This window comes from Drosophila subpulchrella, unplaced genomic scaffold, assembly GCF_014743375.2.
Source record: "Drosophila subpulchrella strain 33 F10 #4 breed RU33 unplaced genomic scaffold, RU_Dsub_v1.1 Primary Assembly Seq64, whole genome shotgun sequence".
Lineage (NCBI taxonomy): Eukaryota > Metazoa > Arthropoda > Insecta > Diptera > Drosophilidae > Drosophila > Drosophila subpulchrella.
This window is the reverse complement of record NW_023665700.1, coordinates 166,761-186,501: the sequence shown is the minus strand read 5'-3', so window position 1 is coordinate 186,501 and position 19,741 is coordinate 166,761. Positions and strand designations below refer to the sequence as shown.

At 40.1% G+C, this 19,741-nt stretch overlaps 1 protein-coding gene and 1 long non-coding RNA gene across 8 annotated transcripts in view; both read right to left on the bottom strand.

Moving 5' to 3' along the window:
• The window catches only part of LOC119562580, a 287,979-nt gene that overhangs the window by 103,333 nt on the left and 164,905 nt on the right, over positions 1 to 19,741 (bottom strand). The window lies entirely within an intron of this gene.
• LOC119562582 lies at positions 3,870 to 8,803 on the bottom strand. The gene is made up of 3 exons (XR_005221893.1): positions 8,731 to 8,803; positions 4,017 to 4,074; positions 3,870 to 3,958 (listed from the first exon to the last, which is right to left on the bottom strand). It is a non-coding gene; the product is annotated as an uncharacterized LOC119562582 (long non-coding RNA).

The window sequence follows — 19,741 nt, the reverse complement described above, 5'->3', positions numbered from 1 at the left end:
CTAAAAAAAATGTTTAGTTTTCAATATCCAAGCAATTACATAAATTTATCCAAATATATTGAGAAATATGGTTGTTGAGTTTATTATAGTCACATTTACGAAAGCATCTATATTTAGTTGGAGAAAGTAAAGGAGAGAGGGAATCGATAACTGTTAGTTCCGATGTGGGATGATATCGGTCTTCTGGCACAAAAAGTGCGTCTAAATACCGTGGGTTCAGAAAACAAATACAAGATCTAATTGTCTGTTTAGTGAAGTCATGGACAGATAAAGGTGTAGAGACACAAGTGAGTCAATGGAAGGGGACCAAGAAATTTCTGTGAGATTGAAATCAATTAAAACAATCAAGAGATCCCTGTCGGAAAGATGAGGTAGAACAGTTTTTATTGCAGACAAATGGTGCTCATAAATTATTAAATCGGATCCTGGTGGAATATAAGAACATATTACAAAAATAGGAAAAGATTGCAAAGAAACTTTAACACCTACGAATTCTTTGTCATTGGGATTAAGAAAGTATATTCTCTCCGATGTAAAAGTAGAGGTAACGGCAATCAGCACCCCACTCCCCTACGAGGAGAGCGATATATACGTATTACAATTTTTGGACAGAACTTCAGAGTCTGATATCTCCGGTTTCAGCCAAGTCTCAGTAAAGGCCAGAATGTCTTCAGAAAAAGCAGAGAAGTCAGCATAACGCTTAGGTAGCTTCATATTAGGTCCCCTAACCTTTTGATAGGCCAAAAATAAACTGCTCAGTTTTTTGGCGAAAGTTCTACCGTGGAAGTCCTATTATTAAACGAGATACAAATAATTATATGGAATATGGAACAACCGAGAGTCTCTTTCTTTCCCCACCAACAATCTGAACATCGTTCGTCTGATTATCGAGACCAGGGACTCCTACAGAGCTAACTTCACCTGTAGGCACAGAAAGCTCCGTAGTGAACACTTGAACACTTTCGCTGACTAGTAGTAGCTTTAGGCCCCCACCGCCAGTAGATGCCGACATAGCTGCCGTTACGGATCGGGTAAAAATATTCGAGACTAAGTTGGGATTTGGGACTGATGACTTTACTCCCACAGATTTAGAAGGAGCGGTCTTTTTGCTTTTAGGTGGCCCAACTGGCATTTTATTAATATCAAGGTCGGCCTTAAACTTTCTTAAAACGATCATTGGTCAGCGCTACATAGCCATAAAAATTAAGTCCAATACCCAAATCAATATAGTCTTTTACTCTGCCAACAAGTCCAGGATATTTCGGATGTATGACTATGTTGCAAAGACGGCAGTAAATAAAAACGTCATTAGGTGACGATCCAAGCTGACAATCTTTTTTGGAACAAAAGAGAGACATTTTTATAATTGTTTTGAATATATAAATTTGAAATATAAAAAAACAAGAAAGGAAGTTAACTTCGGCAAGCCGAAGTTCGTATACCCTTGCAGCTATTATTATTAAATTTAAAAATACAAAAAATGATATTCCCGATAGTATTAGATAATATGTTAAAAAACACCGAAGCTATAATTTGTTTCGTAATATTTTCCCACCAATTTTCCGATCGTTCCTATGGCAGCTATATGATATAGTCATCCGATTTTGATAAAATTAAATTCGAAATTCAGAACTAATTAAAAAATGTTATTTCCAAGCGTAGGAGGTTATATGTTGAAATAAACCGAAGCTATTATTTGTTTCATATTATTTTTCCATCAATTTACCAATCGTTCCTATAGCTATAGCTACAGCTATATGATATAGTCGTCCGATTTCGATAAAAGTTAATTCGAAATTCAAAACTAATTAAAAAATGTTATTTCCAAGCTTAGGAGGTTGTAAGCTAAAAAACACCAAAGATATAATAAAAAAAATTTTTTTTCTGATCATTCCTATTGGAGCTATAAGATGTAGTTGTCCGATCCGGCTGGTTCCGACTTATATACTACCTGCAAAAGATATAAGACTTTTGGGAAAGTTTCAGCCCGATAGCATTAAAACTAAGAGACTAGTTTGCGTAGAAACGGACGGACAGACGGACATGGCTAGATCGACTCGTCTAGTCATGCTGATCAAGAATATATATACTTTATGGGGTCGGAAACGTCTCCTTCACTGCGTTGCAAGCTTCTGACTGAAATAAGTATACCCTCTGCAAGGGTATACAAATTATTTATAAGAATCAACACATTTATAAATACCTCACTAAATTTGGCACTGGGATCAAAAAAATAAAACAGTAGACACACAACAACACAAAAGTCTAAGAGCGCGTAGAGACTGCGAGAGCGAGAGAGCGCAAAAGAGTGGCTATCGACTGAGCGTGGCTTGCGAAACACAAACTAAACATAAACGCCACAACAGTTAAAGCGACACGAAACGGGAGAGAAATTACAGAAAGCTATAGGAAACAACAACAAAAGCTATTGAAACAAATGCACAACAGCGTACAGTAGTTACAATAACAAACAGCACATGCTAAACACAGAATTTGGTTTTTTATACCCGTTACTCGTCGAGTAAAAGGGTATACTAGATTCGTCGAAAAGTATGTAACAGGCAGAAGGAAGCGTTTCCGACCCCATAAAGTATATATATTCTTGATCAGGATCACTAGCCGAGTCGATCTAGCCATGTCCGTCTGTCCGTCTGTCCGTATGAACGCTGAGATCTCGGAAACTATAAGAGCTACAATACTGGGATTAGGCATGCAGATTCCTGAGATTCCTGCGCAGCGCAAGTTTGTTTCAGAAGAGTGCCACGCCCACTCTAACGCCCACAAACCGCCCAAAACTGTGGCTCCTACAGTTTTGATGCTAGAACAAAAATTTTAACTGAAATGTGTTGTTCTCATCAATACGCCCACTTTAACGCCCACAAACCGCCCACAAACTTCAAAAAATCGTAAATATGAACGCGGATATCTCGGAAAATATCAAAGGCAGAGAAACGGGATTTCAGATTTAGATTCCGTAAGCTTGAGCGCAGCGCAAGTTTGTTACGCGAATATGCCACGCCCACTCTAACGCCCACAAACCGCCCAAATCTGTGGCGCCCACAATTTTCATGCTAGATAAAAAATTTTAACTGAAATGTATTGGTCTCGTCAATTCCTATCGATTGATTTAAAAAAAACTTTGCCACGCCCACTCTAACGCCCACATCGCTTAAATCTGTCTACCGCCGGTAGGTGGCGCATTTGCTGCTTGCATATCTCCATTGGTCCCTTTACCTGAGTAACGGGTATCTGATAGTCGAGGTACTCGACTATAGCGTTCTTCCTTGTTTTATTTTAGTTTTTAGTTTATTAAACATAAACAAACGATTTAAAACACAAGGTTATGCTGGACTAAGTCACAAAGCAAGGCACCAGAATCATAGATGACACACAAATGACAAATTAAAACGAGAAAGGAAGTTAACTTCGGCAAGCAGAAGTTTGAATACCCTTGCAGTTATAAGAAATAATCAATGTTAGTAACACTATGTTACATTTTAAGGATTGTTGCTAGCTTCAGTGATATTAAAACAATTTCACGTACTCAGCCCCCACACCGCGTCAAGGTCACAATCCACGAGGGGGAAAATATTATCATTTATATATATATATATATACAATTTTGAAAACTACGTTGATAGATAGAAATAAATAAATTAATAATACCATAAAAATACATATATACAATATGCTATATTCAATTAATTATTTTTTCTAACCTATTACAAATTTTACAATTTATATATTTAATTATATTACCTACTACAAGCTATACTTTAAAAAAATTCCATCGTGGTGGCTATATGGTGTCTCATAAGTAATGGCAAGAGCTTGTGGAATTCGAGAATCTGAAAATATCCAATCAATTTGTGTTATTTGTTTTGTTGTGGGAGAATCCTTGATTGAAAAGAGGCTATAGGCATTCAAGTGTTCCTCCAGAATATCAGTCCCTGTGGATCTGCAAATATTAAAATCTCCTTATATTACTACTTTACTTTATTATCCATTCTACGCACTTTTTTCACATCAGCTTTAATTTAATTTCGAAATCTTGCAATAGGAAATCCGGGACTCCTATAAACAATTATAAATGACGTGTCAAGATATTTAAATGCAATCGATTGATACGTTGCCCTTGTGTTTGTGGACTTCTTTGTCTCAAACAGAAATAATACATTTTGCGAAATGTTTTGTTTACATAAATAAGTATTCCGTTCTTCCCAATACCATTCAAACGATTGCAATCTATTCTTCTTATAATGTCGAAATCCCTTAAGGTGTACTCTTCTTGTGGAAGAGTCCAGGTTTCAACAAAACATACAAAGTTGGCAGAACAAATAATGTTGTCGTTGGCAACATCTTCGCGATGAGCGTGAAGAGATTCCACGTTGTGGTAATATAAAGAGATATCCTCATTTTCATTGACCAAAAATTCATAACGCGTAGTCAAAGCCTTTTCCCCTCTTAAACGTTCAAGTTCTACTTGAACAATTGTAGCTCCAAATCTAGTTGGAGGGACAAAGTCTCCTAAAAGGAAAAGGCCCGATGCGCTAGTTGCTCTGCTACAACCTACGTACAACGAAGCTCGCTTAATGCCTCTTTTAAGATGCACTGCGACTTTGCTGTAGGTTGCTCCTTGGCTCTTATGGATGGTAATAGCCTCAGCAGGAGCAACTGGAAATTGTTTTCGATCAATAGAAGAATGTCCCGAATTTCCACATTGGAATACTCGGGCTGTTTTATAAATTGGAGTCCAGTCTGTGTGATCATTTCCTCGAACTTTTGACCTAGCTATAGTACCGACAGTGGCATCTGTAAAATCCACAGTCCAGTAACTAATAATGAGCCGTTAACCATACAGTTGTCAATTCGCATTAATTGACCAGTTGCCCCATTTACAAGTCCATCATTTGTGTCAATATTGACGGTAACCATATATTTTGCAGTTGTCTTCAGGTGTAAAATATATGGTAGACCCTGAGTTTCAGAGGTCTTCATGTTTTGGGAATGCCTAAGAGTTGATTCTCGACTTCTTTCAGACATATTAGCTGACTTAACTGTATCTACTGCAGTTGACACAAATTCTTCAGTTCTAATATGGGAAAGATTTAGGGAGTTGTAATGGTTTACGTCAGCATTAGAACAGAATAAGTGAATTGCATCGTCAGGAACATCGGTTACTGGAAGAACTCTTGTCCTGAAAAGCTCAATATCTGCATTTGTCATGTTGGCTTCAGACATATTATTCAAAGCCAAAGCAAAAGCGTGGTCGTCACGTTGCCGCATTATTTCCGTTAGCTCGAAAAACTTAAAGTTATTCCAAAGGTTAGCTCCTGCCAGAATATTATAGGGATTAGATGCATTTACTGCGAATATCCATCGATCTCCAACTGGGCTAAGCTGCTTCAGATCTCCAAACACTATTATAGACTTGCCCCCAAAACTTACATCTTGACTTCTAAAAATTTGACAAAGTCTTTGATCTAAGTATCCAAGCATTTTTGATCCGACCATCGAGATCTCATCTATAATATTTAATTGGATATCAATCAACTTGCAATGCATTGTATTTAAAGTGTCATTGCTTAAGGGTCTTAAAGGGCCAGATGTTTGATTAACAGGAAGGGAGAAAACTGAATGAAGCGTTAGTCCCCCAATCCCAAAAGCTGCTTTTCCAGTAGGAGCACAAAGTAAAACCTTTGCGGAATCTGTTGCCCCAGGAAGTTTATTTGCTCGCCAAGTTATAGACTGAAATACTGTAGAAATCAATCTGCTTTTTCCTACTCCGGCCCCTCCACCAACATATTCATTAAATGTTTTTTTGGCTGCAACATTATACATTACGTGGGCGTAATACTGGCGTTGCTTAAAGTTGAGAGACCGGGTAAGCGAGCAAAGGTTATCGTCAGATACTATCGGAGGAAGTCTTATAAGAGGAAGTTCGCCATTTGAATCATTTTCATCTTGGAGTACATTTACGTTTTGGCCGACGTCGGGGACTGCCAAAGCTCTGAACTCTTCATCAAGGTATTGAGAGGCTAGCCCTTCGGGAAGGGGGCCGTTTTCTTCTCTATCCACATTTTGCAGATCTTGAAGAACTCTCTCTAACTCCATGTCGTTAAACACATCATACTGCTCTTTATTGCGTTTAATAATTTCAAAATTATTTCTAAATGTGCTTTCATTGTCGTTTGAAATGAGTTCCGACTCTTCACTTCTCCATGGGAAAAAGAGCATTACGTGCTCTCTAAAATAATCTGATGGAGAAGAGCTTAAACTGAAGCGAACCCACCTAAGAATTAGGGCATGATTACGTCTTTTTACCCTAACAGTCCCATCCAGCATTTGGTAACTTTGTGCAGCAACGTTATTTTCTTCATCTCCATCAAAGTCGATTGGTTCGTCATATTCTTCGTTTGACTGTTCTGACCGTGCATTTAGCTTGAAGAATTTGAACCAAGCCGCAAATTCCGCAAGACATAACGATTCTAGTTGTTCATGTCTTTGCACGTATCGATCAAGTAAATTTCGCTCAAAAATATCTGTTGAGTTTGCGGGAAGCTGTTCTAATTCTCTGTTAGATCGGACTATCCGGACCCTTTTATCTGGATGGCAAGTGTTAATAAAACCATTCCCTTCAATAGCCTCAGACAAGTGTAAACCTAAAATGTTGTATGCAGCTTCTTGGGCAGATATTTCTGTAGCGTTAATAAACTTGCTCCCTAAATGCTGCAATTTTCTTTTAACGGAAACACTTCCATGGCTTATTTCTGTCATTGCTTCTCGAAGCAGTTGCGACACGCCACGGTTGGATTTACTTATGTAGTTAATTATATAACTACAACAGGCGTAAGCATATAGAATGAATTGAATATTTATGTTTGCTCTATGCAAGCCTAAAATATTTCTATTGTAAGCATTTAGCAACCTATCAGAAAATTGGCGACGAAGAAATACTTGGGGCTTTTTTAAGCTAGACCGAATGGCGAACTTGTACTCCTCATATGAAATTTCAAGATGGCTGAGAAAATATTCAAAATTATTAAACATGGCCGATTCTTCTTCGGAAACAGACTTTAGGAGCTCTTTAACTTTTTTACATATTTCTTTATATTCTTCAACGTTGGATTCGTTTTCTTCAAATGGATACAAAACCAGAGTTTCAGGCATTGGTGGGTATGGCATATTAAAACGGCAGAATTGTTGTCCTCGCAGTTCCCTTAAACATGAAGCGCTGTGCTTATGGCGCTGATATTGAATTACTTCATGAATTTCAGGATCGTCCCTGCTGGTAGTAATGAAACGATCAATAAAGCGGGTGACCTCTTCGGCGTTATCGGGTCCTTCTAGCTTTGGGGCACCAGAAAACCAATACATGCCATGAGAGTGCGGCGATCCTCTGTGCTGGAACTCGATCCTCCAATAATAATGGACGAGTTTTAACTCACCAAATATCTCGGAGCTGTTAAATAATTTCATTAATTGCCGGAACCTGTAGTCGAAGTACCGGGAGCACGTTACTGGGTCAGATCGAATTAATCTTTTTTTTTCGGCGCTAGAAAGAGCTGCTGCCTCTTTCTCAGTAATGTCTCTGCTATCCAATAAAAGAGATAGAATAACTAAGAGTTCGTTCCATTTAGAGTCAGCAGCAGAGAGGGCAACCCAAATTGTCTTATCATGGCTATAACATTCTTTTTTTCTGCCTCCCAGTGTGCTGGAGCTGAACGGAGGCCTTTTAGAATGTTAAATACATCGTCATGTTGTACAAGACTGTAAACAAATGAATTATCCCTCACATTTGCAGCAGTTACTGCACCTGATTTTTTTCGTAGGGCAATGGAAATAGAACTTTGAATTCGTTGCATTTCATAAAATTTGTACATATAAAGGACTTTGGGCACTACTGCGCAACGACGGTCGTAAAAGCGAATTTGCGATCTTGCTTTTTTTGCATAGGTCGAATTCCCCTTAAATATTTCGCCGCAAGAAATAGTTGGGGAGGAAAGTTCTTCTGCGACGTCGTCAAGGGTTAAATTTGTTGGAATGCGGCCTTCTCCGGGAGCCATAGCAATACGCTGAAGTCCAATATCATCGTTTTCTAATAGGGTTTCATGACCTCCGGGATTTAAATCACCTTCTTGCGCGTCATTTGATTGAGAATGAGAATGTTGAAGAAGAAGCTCTTCTACGACTTCTCGGTCAGATTCATCTGCGATGAAAGGTATCTCTTCTTCGGCTCCCATTTGATTGAGCCAATCACCGTCAAAGGAAATGTTGTCCTTTCTGTAGAGCTCAGTGTTAACCAAGTATCGCACAGCTTGAATAACTCGAGCGGGTCGAATAGTTTCCGTCATGAAATGATGGGAATATTCTAACTTTCTTTTTAAATGAACCTGGATTACATGGGTCGAATCAAAAGTGCGCGGGAGTACGCTTACAGTATCAGGTACTGAAATTGGAACATTGACTACAGCGCCTCTTATTCCGCATTGCCTTTCATATCCAAGGGATATAATGCGCATGAAGGGAATTCGAGGAGAAATAAGGCGCTCCTCAAGACATGTCAAGTTTTTAAGGCATTCAGGTATCTTTGTAAACGCCTTGACGACATGTACTGCAAAATTGATATTTGCCGGACGGACTCGGAAACTTTCTACTTAAATAAAAGGCATTGTCTAGACTAAAGTTGGGGTATTTAGAAGAAATAGTACGTATGTTCAAACCACTTACCTGAGATGGAAACCACGTTCCTCCACAGCACGTAAAAAACTTAGTTGGTCCGTCCTTAATGTTACGAAGATATTGTTCCCTTGCCGTAGCTCGACTCCTCCGTCGCTGGCGTTCCCGTTGATCCTCTCGTTCATCCTCTGAAAGTTGTGCTCTTGCAGCAATATTGCGTTGTGTACTGTGTTGGTCCTTTGCTCCTGTGTCCTAGTGATAGGGCTGTTCCTGGTGATCCTATGAGCTGCTGCGTCCCGTAAACGCTCGAGTCCTCTATTTTCCTCGATCAATCTCCAGGTAGCATGGTCAGCAGTGTTTCGCGACTGCTCTCGTCGTCGCTCCTCGGAATCCGACCTGACTATTGCGTGCGCTACAACGTCCCGTGCGCGCTCTGGTCCTCAATTTTCCTCGATCGATCTCCACGTAGCATGGTCAGCAGTATTTTGCACCTGCTGTCGTCGTCGCTCTTCGGAATTCGACCTGGCGCTTGCGTGCGCTGCAGCGTCAAGTGTGCGCTCGAGTCCTCTATTTTCCTCGATCGATCTCCAGGTAGCATGGTCAGCAGTGTTTCGCGACTGCTCTCGTCGTCGCTCCTCGGAATCCGACCTGACTATTGCGTGCGTTACAGCGTCCCGTGCGCGCTCTGGTCCTCGATTTTCCTCGATCGATCTCCACGTAGCATGGTCAGCAGTATTTTGCACCTGCTGTCGTCGTCGCTCTTCGGAATTCGACCTGGCGCTTGCGTGCGCTGCAGCGTCCCGTGTGCGCTCGAGTCTTCGATTTTCCTCGATCTATCTCCAGGTAGCATGATCAGCAGTATTTCGCGACTGCGCTCGTCCTCACTCCTCGGAATCCGACCTAACCATTGCGCGCGCTACAGCGTCCCGTGCGCGCTCCGGTCCTCGATTTTCTCCAAACGATCTCCAGGTAGCATGATCAGCAGTGTTTCGCGACTGCTCTCGTCGTCGCTCCTCGGAATCCGACCTGACCATTGCGCGCGCTACAGCGTCCCGTGCGCGCTCGGGTCCTCGATTTTCCCCAATCGATCTCGAGGTAGCATGATCAGCAGTGTTTCGCGACTGCTCTCGTCGTCGCTTCTCGGGATCCGACATGACCATTGCGCGCGCTGCAGCGTCCCGTGCGCGCTCGGGTCCTCGATTTTCCCCGATCGATCTCCAGGTAGCATGATCAGCAGTGTTTCGCGACTGCTCTCGTAATCCGACCTGACCATTGCGCGCGCTGCAGCTTCCCGTGTGCGAGCAGCGGAATTTCGCGAGCGAGCTTCTTCTGCTACTACTTGTACGGGCCAAGGCAATGTGCTGCGCATTACGGGTCCTTATTTGTGACGCATTTTGAGCATATTGGGATCGGCTTCGTCTAAGCGCAGCTTGGCGGCGCTGCTCTTGAGATAAATATGATATGCGCGGCATTCTCTTTATTTTGCTGTTAAAAAATAATTGTATAAAAGTTAAGGGGTTATAATTTGTCAGAGATTTTCAAAATCTCTTTGGTCGGGATTCTGGTAAATATTTTTTGATGTTCCACCTGAATTTTACCAGAAGAGACTTATGTGATACAAATTTATGAATCCTGTTTTACTTTATAGAAATACTTACCAAAGGAAAAAAATATAATAATAGGTAAACCAAGTTGATTACCTAATTACCGTTTCTTTGACAGCTATATGTTAGAGTCGTCCGATTTGTATTAAATATAATTCGAAATTCTTAAAAATACACAAAACTTTATTTCCAATAGTATAAGATAATATATCAAAAAACACCGAAGCTATAATTTCTTTCATATTATTTTCCCACCAATTTTCCGATCGTTCCTATAGCTGCTATATGATTTAGTTGTCTGATTTTGACAAAACTTAATTCGAAATTCAAAACTAATTAAAACAAGGTAATTTCCAAGCTTAAGAGGTTTTATGTTAAAAAAAAACACCGAAGCTATAATTTGTTTCATATTATTTTCCAACCAATTTTTCGATCGTCCCTATGGCAGCTATATGATAAAATCGTCCGATTTTGATAAAATTAAATTACAAAAAATTCAGAACTAATTAAAAATTTTATTTCCAATTTTACGATCGTTCCTTTGGCAGCTATATGATATAGTCGTCCGGTTTTTCATAAAATACAATTCGAAATTCAGAATGAATTAAAAAATGTTATTTACAAGCGTAGGAGGTTATATGTTAAAAAACACCAAAGTTATAATTTGTTTCATATTATTTTCCCACCGATTTTACGATCGTTCCTATGGCAGCTATATGATATAGTCGTCCGATTTTGATAAAATTTAATTCGAAATTCAAAACTAATTAAAAAATGTTATTTCCAAGCGTAGGAGGTTATATGTTAAGGAACACCGAAGCTTTAATTTGTTTCATGTTATTTTCCCACCAACTTTACGATCGTTCCTATGGCAGCTATATGATATAGTCGTCCGATTTTGACAAAATTAAATTCGAAATTCAGAACTAATTAAAAAATGTTGTTTCCGAGCGTAGGAGGTTATATGTTAAGGAACACCGAAGCTATAATTTGTTTCATATTATTTTCCCACCAATTTTACGATCGTTCCTATGGCAGCTATATGATATAGTCTTTCGATTTTGATAAAATTTAATTCGAAATTCAAAACTTTTTAAAAAATGTTATTTCCAAGGAAAGGAGGTAATATGTTAAAAGACACCAAAGATATAATTTTTTAACATTTTTTTTTTCCGATTATTCCTATGGGAGCTATAAGATATAGTTGTCCGATCCGGCTGGTTCCGACTTATATACTACCTGCAAAAGATATCAGACTTTTGGGAAAGTTTCAGCCCGATAGCTTTAAAACCGAGAGACTAGTTTGCGTAGAAACGGACGGACTGACGGACATGGCTAGATCGACTCGTCTAGTGATGCTGATCAAGAATATATATACTTTATGGGGTCGGAAACGTCTCCTTCACTGCGTTGCAAACTTCTGACTGATAACATTATACCCTCTGCAAGGGTATAAAAATCACAGGGCACAAGATAAACATCGCCTATATCTACACTTAAATATATAAAAAGTCCTAAGAACAGAAAGTAGTTCTCGCAGCCAAATCGGCTTGACATACAAATTTTTAAAATAAGGAAGAGAAGACACGTGCTAAGTATAAATTTGCCATCCCCAACTGCCTTAAAATTTCATTTGTTCTCGTAGAGTAAAAGGATGTACTAGATTCCTCGGAAAGTATGTATCAGGTAGAAGGAAGCGTTTCCGACCCCATAAAGTATATATATACTTGATCAGGATCACTAGCCGATTCGATCTAGCCATGTTCGTCGGAAACTACAATAGCTAACAAGAAAGAACGCTATGGTCGAGTACCTCGACTATCAGATACCCGTTACTCAGCTAAAGGGACAAAAGGGAAATGGAGATATGCAAGCAGCAAAGCGAGATTGAATATATATATTCAATATATGGTTATGTGGGCGGTAGAAAGATTTAAGCGTTATGGGCGTTAAAGTGGGCGTGGCAAACATTTTTTGGATTAATCGATAGGTATTGAGGAGACTTACACATTTCCGTTAAAATCTTTTTTGCTAGCATGAAAATTGTGGGCGCTACAGGCTTATGCGGCTTGTGGGCGTAGCCGACGTCGCGCTTGTGCTGCCGCCTCCGACAAATAGCTCACACGTACCCCCTTCCAACACGTTTTGTACCTATCTCTTCCCTACCCACACAACTCATCTCACCCAGGGCTGGACTAAGGTGTCATTCGTACCGTGCCGAGAGTCAATCTGGCTGGCAGCCCGAGTCAACAAAAAACTCTGTCTCAAACGGTGAGCTCAGGCAAGTGGCGACCGCCTGTTCTAAGTCAGCCTTACCCGGGTACAGCGTATCTGCCCGGGTGGACCTGTCCCTTCTCCGCAGCTCGTGGGACTTAAACATGGAGAACTCTATTATATATAAAAACGATAACAGCACCAAAAAAGAGCCCGACACTCTCAAAAAGTTGGAAGTCGTAACCAACGACGACAAGTCGAGCAAGATCATGGCTCCGAAAACCCTAGTCCATGTGACGTCGACAACTGCCAAGGCCAGCGAACAACGCAGCCGTATAACCAGGCAGGACCTCTTGAACGTAAGAAAGCATTCCGTATCCTCAAACGACCAAGTTGGCAGTTTGCGAGGCAGCAGACATCCCGTCTCGACCTAGAGCGAGGGTGTGGCTGCCGTCGGAATCCTCGGAACCAGGGGCTATCCTCAGCATGCTGACCAGGTTCAACCAGAAGCTTCCGATAGATGGTTGGAAGGTGGAAAAGGTGGAGAAAACCGAGCGCGTCACTATGAACGTGGTAATCCTCCTGAACCAGGCTTGCTTGGAACCCCTCGCAGCGCAACAAAACCGGGTGAACTACGGATTCGATAAGGTGCAACTTCGCATCTACGACACAGGCAAACTAGCGGCAGACAACTTGGCTGCCTGTGGTTCGTATGAACCCCCGAGCGACGACGAAATAGAGCACGAGGGGGCCACCCATACCGATTCAGAGCTGACAGAAAGCCTGAAGCAGCTGTGCACCAGTGTTGCCATATTAGCTTATTTTAAGCTAGATTTAGCTTATTTTAAAATCAAATAGCTTACAAAATAGTTGAAATGCTTATGGCTTGAAATCTGGCTTATTTTAAAATTCATTTTGCTTATTTCCGCTTAAAAAAAATTTAAGCAAAACAAGTTTTGTTTTATGATTGTATTGTCAGTTTTTTTAATTTTATCGATTAATCGTACAAAAGTCATATTTGTTGCTCGTATGTTGGTAGTTTTTCGGTTATAAAACATTTATTTTTATGTTTTTATGATTGGCTTATTTTTAAGCTTTTTTATTTTTATTTTTAGCTTATTCTAGCTTTTTTTTCTTTCAATCTAGCTTAAGGTGCCTCCCAAAATCTGGCAACACTGCTGTGCACTCAGGACACGACCCGACCAGGGCGCACTGATCTCCAATACCTATACAAGCTATTTTACACCAAGGGTAAGGGTAAAACCAGAAGCTGCATTTTTACGCATTTCTTATTCCACAGTTTAACGAAGGCGACCTCACCACGGTTAGACTAGAGCTAAACGATAACACTTATCGCACAATAGCATCATTCTATCTGGCTCACGACTACGACGGGCTATTACTAAACACCACTACACAACAACTCACACTTACACACTCATCAAAGGAACTCATCCTGGGTGGGGACGCTAACTCACACCACACAATCACAAACGAAAGGGGTGAGTTACTCTACGACTACCCCGAACCACACAAGGCGGTGTACTCTCACCTCTTCTATGGGTTATAGTGGTCAACAAACTACTATCACTTCTAGAAGAGTGGGCACTAAAGTGGTAGCCTACGCGGATGACGTGGTTATCCTACTGCAGGCCAAATTGCCGCAAACTCTTTGCAATCTGATGGAAACAGCCCTATCCACCCTCTCAAGGTGGACAGCGGATTGTTGACTGCGAGTTAACCCAAAATTCCGAAGTAGTTTTATTCACAAGAAAGTATTAGATACCAAGTCGAACTCTCCCAAAACTACACCAAGCACGCTTAACCCTCAGCAACCAAGCAAAGTACTTAGGTGTCATCCTTGACAAAAAGCTCCACTGGTCAGACAACATCGCATACGCAAAGCGGCCATAGCACTCTTCGCTTGTAAAAAAGTCATAGGGAGGAAGTGGGGTTCCTCCCCCGTAATAGTTTACTGGCTATACACTGCAATAGTCAGGCCCATTCTTCTCTACGCAAACATCGTGTGGTGGCCTTCCCTACAACAGAATTGTAACCTCAGGATCCTTCACAAGATCCAAAGAAGTGCAGAACTCTGCATCAGTGCGGCGCTCCGCTCCACTGCCTCTAACTGATACAAGATCTTCATACCCACCCTTACAGACTGGGACAACCTCCCACACCAATTCGAAAACGCCGTCAACATATACACAGACGGCTCCAAGCTTAACTGCCAAACAGGTAGGGAGTCTTCTCTCCCGAACTAGACATAAAAGGCTCATTCCGCCTACCAGACCACTGTAGTGTTTTCCAAGCGGAAGTCATGGCAATTCAGGAAGCCATGGCCCACCTTGACACATCAGAACATCACATAGACATTTTCATCTTCTCGGATAGTCAAGCAGCCCTCAGGGCCCTCGACTCCTACACAACAAACTCAAAAACAATCACTGAAAGCCGCAAATCTCTTAACGAGATGGCCACTCATCTGAGAACCAACCTCACCTGGGTGCTTGGACACCGTAATATTGAGAGCAACTGCATAGCAGACGAGCTAGCAAGACAAGGGATATCCGCCGACATCCTTCGCGATGCCCATGGCTACCTGCAAGCTCCATCTCTGGCAGAGACTGTACACACTTTCCAAAAACCGTTGGAACTCAATCTCAACGTGCCACAATTCTAGACTCACATGGCCAAATTACAACTCGAAAAGAGCAAAAACTCTCCTACAATGTAGTAGGGAAGACATCTCCACTTTCCAAAATGCCCTCACGGGCCACTGTCTTATAGGCACTCATGCGCACAGGCTGGGACTCAGTAACCACGACTTCTGCCGCAGCTGAAAACAGATAGACGAAGAGGAGAGCATCGAACACCTCCTATGCCTCTGCCAAGCGCATAACCCAACGCGCTTTCAAACCCTAGGTAGCTACACACTTCCGAACCTTGCGACCATTAAAGGCGTAAGCATTCAAAAACTCTTATGTTTCCTAAGAAGAACAAAATACTTCGCGAAAGCAAATAACCCATGAGCTAGGGAAAAGAATCTGCTCAAAGATCACGTGGTATCACAAGGGGCCCATTGTGGCCTAAGTGTGGGGATTAGTATCTTATCTCAAACCACTCCTACCTAACCTAACCTAACCTAACGCCTTGACTGTTCCGCTGACGATCAATACTAGTGGCAGCTGCCGATACCTCAACACTACAAAGAACGGAGGTGCAAACGTATCAGAACAACAAAAACTAGAAAACAGCTCGTTACGGATAAAAACGATAAAAATGCTTAAAAAACAAGAGAGAACTCTATAGTCGAGTGTCTCGACTATTAAATACCCGTTATTCAGCCTTTAAATTGAAAATTGATAAGAGTTAAGTTAAAATGAAGATTCGCAAAAAATCGCATTAGGCACACGGATATAATCGTAGACTAATGGGAAAATAGAAAGACCTATCGATTAACCCAAAAACAAGTTTGCCATGCCCACTCTAACGCCCACAAACCGGCCAAGCCTGTGGCGCGCACAATTTTCATGCTAGAAACAAAATTTAAACTTAATCGTATTAGTCTCGTCAATACCTAGTGATTGGCCCAAAAAAAAGTTTGCCGCGCCCACTCTAACGCCCATAACGCTTAAATCTTTCTACCGCCCACATAACCATATATTGAGATCGCGGGTAGGGGGCGCATTCCAATCTCGCTTTGCTGCTGGTATATCTCCATGCCCTCCGTTATGGTCATTTGTGGTCGTAAGAAGGGGGCGTGGCAAACAATTGGAACTAAATATATATTTGAGAAATATATGAGTTGAGTCGTAGCACTGGAATACCTACTGGAATTATTTAAAGTGTACAATTTTGGGCAAAAGAAACTGGAATGTTGTCGGGCTCATATAACGGAATTGAAATACATATATTAAATGCCGTTGCGTCGGTTAAATTACCTTTGGATTTAGATAATCACTGTGGACGGCAGTACACGTAGTGGCGAAGCGCGCAAGAGAGCGTGCGAAGACAACTACTATATATAGCCGCAGAATTGAAAATCTGCCGTTATGGTCCGATCGTAACGAGTGATACACCAATCGAAAGGTATCGATAACTAAGAAGATTGCATACCAAGACTTTCGAAATATAGATTTGTTTGGGAGAAAAAGCGGTGAAAGTGTAAAAGTAAAAATTTAGAAAATTGGAGCTACTGGATACGGTGGAGATAAAAGCCCCCTGCTGTTTAGCTAGTTTTGTTCTTACTAAGAATACGCGCCGAATGACGCCTCATTTGTTGAAATCCGATGTCCCGTTCAAAAGTAATTCAATAAACAAGATTTTCTTCTTCTTCCCAAAATGAAAATGTTTGTCCCTTTGTTTGTGGGTTTGTATGCATTCCATATTAGTTTTAGGGTTTGGGAAACCCTATGGGTGTATAAAGTAGCTTGAAATAGAAAACGTTTGTTCTACGACTTTTGGAAAAACCCGCTAGCTTAGCGGAAAGTCAAAAAAAAAGCCAGATTTAAAATGCTTATAGTATCTAAACAACTAATGCTTAGGGTCCTTTACTTGCATAAGCTTATCCCGCTAGTTCGGCTGGAAATGTAAGAAACGACAGATTTCTCTTGGAATTTGAAACTATACAGCCCTTGAGATTCCAAACTTGTGCTATTAAAATAGGTAATTTAAGCGATAAAACTTGTTATTAAAAAGTTTTATATTCATATTATATGTTTCATTCTTATTAGAATGTGAATGTAAACAACCCATACCTCATTAGAATAAAGTTAAGCCGAAGTGGAACGTGAAAGTTTATTATAGTCTTTATACATTTTTTAGAACTATATATTTAATTACTTAAAACTACTGAAAGAAAAACTTTTCTTACAATTCTTAGAACATTTTAGTAGCTAAGTAACAATTACATAATGTACATTGTACATATATTCATAGATTACTTTTGTATGTATTGGGAAATATTACCCATTGAAAATAAGTGTTGACATTATGTGTCCTAGGATAAAAAAAACTATTTCAGGAAAATAAAGGAACCATTTCAGAAATAAGCAAATACTTCTCCAATGATTACTTTGTACTTTTAAAACATCCGGAAAATATTATGGATTTGTTATGTTTTAGTATCCAAGCAAAAGGTGCATACAAATGTACATATGTATATATTACTTTTGCAGGTATTGAACATATAATTCACTGAGCCGTTCTTTTACAAACCGAACGGATTTGGCAAAAAATAACATTTTACATATATTGTAAAACAAACAAATATCTGTGTGCTTGGTTTTTCAAAAGCCAAGCCATATGGGGACGACTCCTAGTCATGATATTGGGGTACTTAAACTCTTGTGCAAAAAAAAAAACTGCTGATATCAAACAAAAACACCTCTTAACGAGGTAAAAAGTAGTGGCGAACGCGCCTTAAACAAAAATTTCTGATATCAACAATTGTGACGAAAAATGATATTACATTCGAAAATAAATAAACTATATTAAATTTATGTACTCGGCGCGCTACAACAGAAAATTTACGTGTAGGTAAATAAATATTTACTGTTGCGGGCCGAAATCATAAATTTAATATAGTTTATTTATTTTATCGAATGTAATATCATTTTTCGTCACAATTGTTGATATCAGAAATTTTTGTTAAAGGCGTGTTTGCCACTACTTTTACCTCGTTAAGAGGTGTTTTTGTTTGATATATCATAAGGAAAGTAAGTCGAAATTGGGTATGGATGTGTGGACGGCAAGTAATAGTAAGTGGAACTTATCTGAAGCGGTTCAAGCCTGCAGAGAACGAAACTCCAGGAGAGGAAAATACAAAGATTTAGAAATGCGGCTTCGACTGTGTCAAAATGTTGGGGCGGGGTGGCTTGATCGTTCAAATTAGATGAAATCCCAAGAAGAAAGGTACGGAGGTGGTATTTACGCGACGTGCTTTGGTGTTTTTTGTGAAACTTGAAAAATAGAACTGCTTAAGCCTAGCTTAAATGAGATTCGTTTAAATGCGCACTGGCCTGACTCGCGAGTCTGGGAGTCTGTACGGTCGTGTAGCTTCGGCCGGCGTCTTCGGTTTACGCACAAAAATGGAAGTCTTACTTTTTAATGTATATACCAATGGTATAAATGCAAATTTTTTATTGTACCTACTGATATCCTTATGCTAAAAAAATTATTTATTAGCATTTCTTTAACCGATTCAAAACTTTTTGTTCAAAGGGCATAACTAATTTCAAGTTAACAACTAATTTTGTTACTCCCAAATTGAAATTGCATTTCTATGTTTAAACAAATATAAATGTTTAAGCAAATAGAATCATGGCTTTCCCTCACACCTGTCTCCTACATTATTAATGAAACAAGATTTTCTTATTCAGCATTGTCCAAGATTCATCACTGCACAAACAGTGCAAAGAAAGATGGTGGTTGTAGCTTCTTGATTCGTCGGTAAAGGTAGTAGGTTTTCAATTTGATCCACTGTGCTACTTGCTCGCATACTTGTATACAATATTCCTATTTAAATTCGCGTACGAACTGACTTTAAGGTTAATTGTTGGGAGACAGAACTAAGATAGGGGTAAAGAGGGAGAGAATACCTAAAAAGAAATGTGCTGAATAGATGGAGTGGCAGCAGCTGATGTGTGTGTGTCGGTGTCAGCAGCGAGGATGTTATTTGCCGCTGACGTTGCCCACCCTACCATGATCACCGAAGCCGCATAACCTTTTAATCATCTTGATGCAAGCTTCCATAAAAAAAAAATTTTGCAGTTCATGTGTATATGTTTAATATGAGAAAAGTAATACTAACAACGGAAATCATTAAATTTACAAAGTTGGGTATCATAAAATACTTACGTTAAATTCATATTGAAGGGGTATATTTAAATCAAAGCAAAAAAAATTAGAATTTAAACATTAATTTAGAAAGCTCTTGCACGTACATACGATTAAGCTGCGCTTCATGCGCGTGTATGTGTAAATAGATAACAAAGGCGAGCGAGAGATAAAGTTTACAAGAATAAATGTATAGGGTGTCTGGTTCCCCAACATACCGCCCCCCCTGAACGGCTGTTCAGCAAAGGGGCAAGATCGTCAATTTGGTAATTGGCCGCTTGAAGACTCCTTGGGCGGTTTTTACGGTAACAACTCGGACCTTGTCGTCTTGTCCGGCGTGTACCTCCTGGATACGTCCTAGAATCCATTTCGATGGAGGTAGATTTGGTTCCTTAAGCACT